The sequence below is a fragment of the Geospiza fortis genome, unplaced genomic scaffold, assembly GCF_000277835.1.
Source record: "Geospiza fortis unplaced genomic scaffold, GeoFor_1.0 scaffold657, whole genome shotgun sequence".
Lineage (NCBI taxonomy): Eukaryota > Metazoa > Chordata > Aves > Passeriformes > Thraupidae > Geospiza > Geospiza fortis.
This window is the reverse complement of record NW_005054481.1, coordinates 347,293-354,140: the sequence shown is the minus strand read 5'-3', so window position 1 is coordinate 354,140 and position 6,848 is coordinate 347,293. Positions and strand designations below refer to the sequence as shown.

General features: G+C 58.5%; 1 protein-coding gene across 1 annotated transcript in view; it reads right to left on the bottom strand.

Moving 5' to 3' along the window:
• The window catches only part of DLGAP4 (DLG associated protein 4), a 134,620-nt gene that overhangs the window by 71,459 nt on the left and 56,313 nt on the right, over positions 1–6,848 (bottom strand). The window contains exon 2 of the mRNA XM_031063105.1: positions 121–211. The gene's annotated coding sequence lies outside the window, so the exon portion shown is untranslated. The remainder of the gene's footprint in view (positions 1–120; positions 212–6,848) is intronic.

Sequence of the window (6,848 nt, the reverse complement as noted above, 5' to 3'; positions counted from 1 at the left end):
CCTCCCAAAACCATCCCGGGGCCCTCCCAAAAATAGCCCGGGGCCATCCCAAAGCCACCTCAGGACCATCCCAAAGCCACCCCGGGTCCATCCCAAAGCCACCCCGGGTCCAGCCCGTACCTCTCAGCTCGCTGGGCTCAGCACTGGGCCAGACTCAGCATCCTGAGCACCGTGTGTCCCTCTGGGCTCCAGGGCTGTCCCTCATGAAGACCTGCAGGGCAGAGAGAAAAGGGGCCGTGTCCTCCCAGGGATCAGAGAGGTGTCTGTGATCCCTGTGATCAGAGCTCATCTCCCTGACAAACATCCCACAAGCCAAGGCTGCAAACACTTGGCTGCTCGGCCTGGTACCCAGGCTGTGTCCAGCAAAGGGCAAATGGCAGAGGGGGAGGCAGAGGCAGTGCCCACGGGACGGGGAAAGATGTGGGAGTGGGTCCTGTGTCACTCTGGTGTCACATGCACTGAGAGGACGAGCTGGAGATCAGCCAGGTGGGGAGGAAAACATCCAAAATGCTCCTTGCTGGGGGCTCAGGCCTGGGCAGGGCCCCTTTGTGGGAAAGTGCTCTTTGTCTTCCCTTCCCTTGTTTATCATGGACTCACCCCCTGCAGTCCATGGCCAGGCCAGGAGCCCCTGAGCTGGGCAGGGGGATCCTGTCACCCCCTGTGCCTCAGCCTCTGGGCTGTCTCCTTTGAGGTGAGCCCAGAGAGGCAGGAAGGACAATCCTGGGGACAATCTCCCTGCCTGGGGTGCAGATGGCACCTCTGGTGCTCCCCTTGCTGTGTCCCAGCACAGCAGAACCTGCTCTGTCACCTCCAGCTGCTCACGGCAGCTCCCACTCAGCCTCTCCCATCTGGTCACTAGGTGCTACTGTGCTGCAGCTAAACTCTGCTGCTTCCTCCTTCCCTGCCACCCAACCACGCTGCAAACCACGGCAGAAATGCTCCCTCTGTGAAAAACCAGCTAAATAAATCTGGGAAAACCCCCCATGTTTGTTAGTGTCCCCAAAACCCCACTGCCCCCCAGAGAACACAGCCTGAGTTATCTCCTCAGTGCTCTAGGGGTTTGCATTGATGAGCACCCACAGCCTGTCTGTCCTGCCCTGGGAGCTGCTGGGGCAAACTGCAGGGAAGGAGGGCTTGGCAATGGCATGGGAACCAAAACAGGAGTTAGCCTTCCTAGGACAGCTTTTTCTTTCCCACTTGAATGGAGGAGGCCATCTGGGTTTGAGAAGGTCTGTGAGAGCTCAAAGAGGGGTGAAAATGGGTGAAGCCCAGTTTCCTAGCTCAGATGGAAGGCTGGGGCAAGGACACAAACCTCAGCAATTTTTCTAGGAAAGCCAGATCCAGGTGCTGGGCTTGACTCCCCCCTGGTGATGCAGAAGATGAGCAAACCCAGAGATGGGCAGCAGCTCCTTGTCCCCAGAATGGAGAGATGGGCACTCAGGGCTCCTGAGGCCCTGCTGTGCCCCTGCCAGCACCAGCTTCTCCTGCCTGGGGCACACACAGCCCGGGTGCCTGGCTGGGGCACCGTGCCCTCCTCAGACATGCCCAGCAGCCTCCCAGAACCTGTGCCAAGGAAGCAAAGCCTGGGCAGATGGAGGGGCACAGTGCAGGCAGAGAACAGAGGACTGTGTTCACTCCAAGGCCCTCAGGGGGATATCCCAACAGACAGAAGAATGGAAAGCTTGGGCAGATCAGCAGACTGGCCTCCTAAACTGGGTACAAACCCTCATCACCTTCCCCCTATGGCCCAGCACTGCAGAGGGAAATGCTAAAGCAAAGGGCTGTGTCCTGGGACAGCCAGGCAGGGCATTCACCTGTGTCCCCACAGCTCCCCTGCCTCCTATACCAAACACTCCCCTCTCTCTCCTGACTTTCTTGCTGCTGCTGGGCTGTGAGGCTGAGGCAGAGTGAGGCACGCGTGGCTTCGCCCAGCCCAGGCCTCTGCTGTGTCCTGAGGGACACCTCCCCAGCCAGGGCCAGACATTCCTGGGCTCAGGGTGTCATGATGCAGACAGCAGAGCCACCAGCACAGCCAGGATCCACGGCCAGTGCTGCCCCCAGTGTCAGCAGCCAGCTGTCTCTGTCACCCACTGTGTGACAGTGCCCTGCCCTGGTGCCACAGTGCTGGGATGGAGGGCAGCACCACTGGAGCCACTGATGGCCACCACAGAGCCAGCAGCACCTTCTGGGAATGGCCCAGCACCCTCCTGGCTGCACGGGCACCAGCACCAGCACCCTGTGGTGACCATTGGGGTGGAAGTGCCTGCCCAGAGCTGGCAGCACCCATCACGTCTGTGTGTGTCACCAGCACTCTCAGGGTGCCTCAGGCCCCCAGGAACAGCCAATCCTGGCACCCCCTGGCACATCCAACAGGTGGGAGAAGCAGGGCCTGGGTGCCAGGCCTCCCCTCACCCAGCAGGTTCCTCCAACCAAACAAGGTCACTGAAGCTCTGGAGCAAGAAGCATTTTGGTGTGGAACGCTGTTTTTCCCTTTGCATGCTGTTCTTGCACAGAGAAAATGGCACCATAATTGCTTTCAATTAATATCAGCATCAACGCCCAAGGAAATGCAAATGAGCAATTGTGTCAGCAGCACAAGCACCTGATGTTACCAACCACCATCCAGACACCTCCAGTGCCCCTTTCCTCCTCCCTCCACCCAGACACGGCCATTGTCCCTCTGTCCTGCCTCCACTGTCCCCCTGTCCCTGCCATGCTCAGCAGCAGGTGCTCCCGCTGGGCTGTGAGGGGTGGGCTGGGAGCTGCTGCATGGAAGGACAGGAGAGGGGCTGGAAGCCCAGGGAAGGGGGCTGCAGGCCAGTGGAAGGGTGGGGGAGCAGGGGCCAAGCTGGGCCCTGATTTTCCAGGCAATGAGGGCACAGGATGCCAGAGGAAGAGTCAAGGGTCCATCCAGGACCCTGCTCTGCTCAGGGGTGTCTTGCTGATAAACTGATGCCCCTTCAAGACAATTTTGGTGAACGGGGTCTCAGATGCTCTGCAGCCAAGCCTCACTGGAGAATCAGCTGGTCACTATTGTTCTCTTGGTCTAAGGGAGGAGGCCACAGCCTGCCCTGCTGCAGCCTGGGTGGTTCTGTGTGGCTGGAGAAGGCCTTGAAGGGATGGATCTGGCGCTCCTGGTCCCACCTCAGAGGTTGGTGATGAAATATGGAGCATCAGTGTCTGCTGGGGCCTCCTGAGGAAGGCAATGGGGTTTCAGCCCAGCGAGCAGATGGGGAGGGCAGGGTGGTCCTTCCCCTCCTGCCACTCCAGGGCCACCCTGGTGTGGTCACAGCCAGGGCACCGCAAAGCCAGAGCTGGGCAGGTGCAGGTGGTGCTGGGATCTAGTTCTAGGGAAAATCCTGTGGGATGTTACAGCTCAAACAGCAGCATCTTGGGACGGTCTCTGTGAGAAGAGAGGTCCCTCCCAGGCTGGGCTGTCACCTCCTGCTCCTTCCTGTTCTCCTCCAGATTTGGACGAGCCTCAGCAAACCACCCACGGCTGCTTTTGGTAAACCTGGGAGGAGATGAAACCTCCATTCCAGGGAACAGGCACAGTGACCTGGCAGCCATCCCAGAGCTGGACCCAGAGCTCTGTGAAAAGGCTGAGAGTCCCTGTGGGATCCCACGAGCACAGCAGGGATGCTGCAGGGATGGGGGATGAGCAGGCCTGGCACAGGGGCAGGGAGGAAAGGGCAAGGAGCAGAGCACAGCCCCACAGGCAGGTGCCCAGTGATGGCAAGGGGCTGAACAAGGGCCCCTTCCTCCTGCTGCCACCCCTCCTGCTGCTGTCCCCAGACTGAACCCCCTCTAACACTTGGATTTACAGACTGGAAGATCAGGTACAGACTCTGCCATCCCTTCTGAAACTGGCCATAACACCATTGTGTGCGAATCCAGCAAGAAAACTCATGAAAATAAATATGTGTGCTCTTGTAATCTCTGCACCATTTCTCTGGGTAAAACAAATGCATTGAGCTCCTTTGGGCATCCCAGGAAGAATCACCCTGGAGGATGTTTGGGGCTGAGCTGGGAGCAGCACCTCCAGGGAAGGACAAGAGGCTGCCTGGGGAGAGGGGAGAGCACAGGTGAGGTATGGCTGAGCATAAGGCAGGAGACTTGTAGGCAGGATTAAGATCCTTCTGAGGAGGCATGGAAGGAAAAATATGTGTGTGAAAACACCAGAGGGAACAACGGAGCAAAGGTGGGAAGGGTGGGCAGTCCTGCTGAGCTGTGAGGAAGGTGCTCCCCTCCCCAAGGCCAGAAGGTTCCCACGCAGATGCCTCGTCAGCAGGGTCCTGTTGGGGCAGGGCAGCAGGGAAATGAGGTTACAGCACATGGAATGGGCTGTTCCTGTTCCTGTCCCTGCTCTCCCGACAGGAGGGTGTCCTGAGCACAAGGACAGCACACACTGATCCTGCTGAAGATGGAAGTTGAAGTAAACAAGGAGCTGAGGCAAAAGTTCCACCCTGACAACTCCTAGAGGTCAAACCCCACATCACTGTCAGCTGAGAGGAACGTTGGGGACAGAGTGGGGACCTGACAGTAGCACTCCTTTATACTCAGGGGGACCTGCCAGACCTTGGAGACACCTCCTAAAGGAAGAAGAGTGACTTTGAGTGCCTGAAATCTGATTGATTGGAAAGAAACATCACCCTCCCTTCTGCTAAGGTCTTATATTAAATTTGCTGCCACCAATTTAGTAAATAAACACTGAGGTAACCTCTGCTCTACTCAACTGGTTCAGATTAGGTACTAGACAAAGCAGTTTCACTGAAAGAGTGGCCAGGCACAGGAATGAGCTGCCCAGGGAGGAGGTGTGGAAGTGCTCAAGAGCCACTGGGATGTGGCACACAGGGATGTGGTTCAGGGCTGGCTATGGTGGGACCAGGTTGATGGCTGGACTTGGTGAACTTGAAGGTCTCTTCCAAGCTGAGGATTCTGTGAGAAGGGAGCGCGGCCAGGCCAGCAGCCCTGGCTGGGAGCAGGGAAGGGCACTGAGGGTGGGGGTTACCTGATCTTGGCATGGGAACAGCAGCAAACAGCCCCCAGATCCCAGGGCAGGAACGGGGAAGGAGCTGGAGGGAGCAGAGCTGAGCCTCTCCCTGCAGGCAGTGACAGAGCTGTGGGGAGGGATTCTGCTCTGGGGCAGCACCCCGGGGACAGGAGCTCCCAGGAGAGGGCAGGGACCCGGGACAGGCTTCCTGTGGGCACGGGGCGGGGGACAGACCACAGGACAGGAAACAGGGAGGGAGAAAAACAACAGGAGGGACTGGGAGCCCTCACCTGAGTGACATCATGATGTGGAGAATAAAATTGGTGCAGACAAGGGACTTGGAGAGAAGAAATTCCCTAAGTGCCTTCCCAGCGATGCCAGGGAGCCTGATAACACACTCTGCTCACATATGGACGAGGATCTGACCTAGTTGTGCTCCTGAAACCTGGCTGGGAGCGTCACATAATTGGAGTGTTAAAACCAGCAAATGCTAAAATCAACAGCTTCAGGGAGGAATGAGGGCGCAAAGGGACATCAGATGTCACGGCAGGCAAGGTCAGCAGTTTGAGTCATGCCCACCTGCAAAGCTCTCAGATCTGCTCCAGCAAAGGAAGAAGGTGCAAGGATGCACAGGGCCTTCCCCAGGCTGGCAGCTGCTCTGCCAGCAGCTCTGTGATCTGCAGGGGAAACAGGTTCCCTTCTATGGGAGAGACTTGTGCTGAGCCTGCATCCCAGGGCGAGCCCACCAGGGATGTGCAGGACGGTGGCTCAACAGCTGGCCACATCTGTCCAGAATCCTGGCTAAGGTGAGACCCTGCCTCAGCCAGGGAAGGCAGAGGAGCAGGGCCTGCGTGTGGCACCCACAGTGCCCTACTGGAAAAGAGTCAGTTTATGGCAGCTGGGTGTCTGCGAGGATGGTCACAGAATCAGGGAGTCAGTACAATCAGGAAAGCCCCCTGGGATCCCCAAGTGCAACCCTTAACCCAGCACTGCAGGTCCACCACTAACCCACGTCCCCAGGTGCCACATCCACAGGTTTTTTTAACACTTCCAGGGATGGCACTTCACCAGTGCCCTGGGCAGCTGTGCCAGTGCCTCAGCACCCTCGCTGTGAAGAAATTTCCCCTAATATCCAGTCTGAGGGGCTGTGGAAAAGAATGGAGGCACACTGCCCCAAAGCCAAAGGAAGGCTTATTTCCAGTGCCACAGCTGCCCCTACACCCAGCCAGGGACTGTCCCTGGCACTGCTGGCTCCTTCTGCAGCCCTGGGCTGAGCAGCACAGCCAGGACACAGCGGGCTGGGACAGCCAGCCTGAGCTGCAATGGGGCTGCAGAGGGAAGAGAAGGCCAGAGGTGCTGGCTCAGAGGCACCTCCTGTGGCACCCAGCCTGTCCCCAGCCTGTCCCCAGCCCGTGGCCTGGCAGAGCCTGTCCCCACCAGGGAGCCCTGGGTCCTGCTCCTGCCTGGGGCCAGGGGACAGAGTGCAGAGCACAGCCCATGTCCCATGTCCTGGCCCTGCTGGGAGCTGCCCTGCTCTCCTGTGGCAGGAACACCTGAAGGATCTGTCCTGCTCCCTGTCCCTGACACTGCCTGTCTGCTGACCAGGGACAAGGGGCAGCAGCATCTCTCACTGAGGCTGGGCACAACCTGACATGGCCGCACCAAATTCAGCAAAAAATCCCTAAACCGGGTCAGACACACCACCACAGGTGTCAGAAAGCCCCACGCTCGTGCAGTCCTGCTGAGAAGCCTCAGCTTTGTTCCTGCCCTGCCTCTGCAGGGAAGGGACACAGAAGCTCCTGATGTGACCCCTGGGAGAAGCTGCAGCACCCACGGGAGCCGCCAACACCCGGCC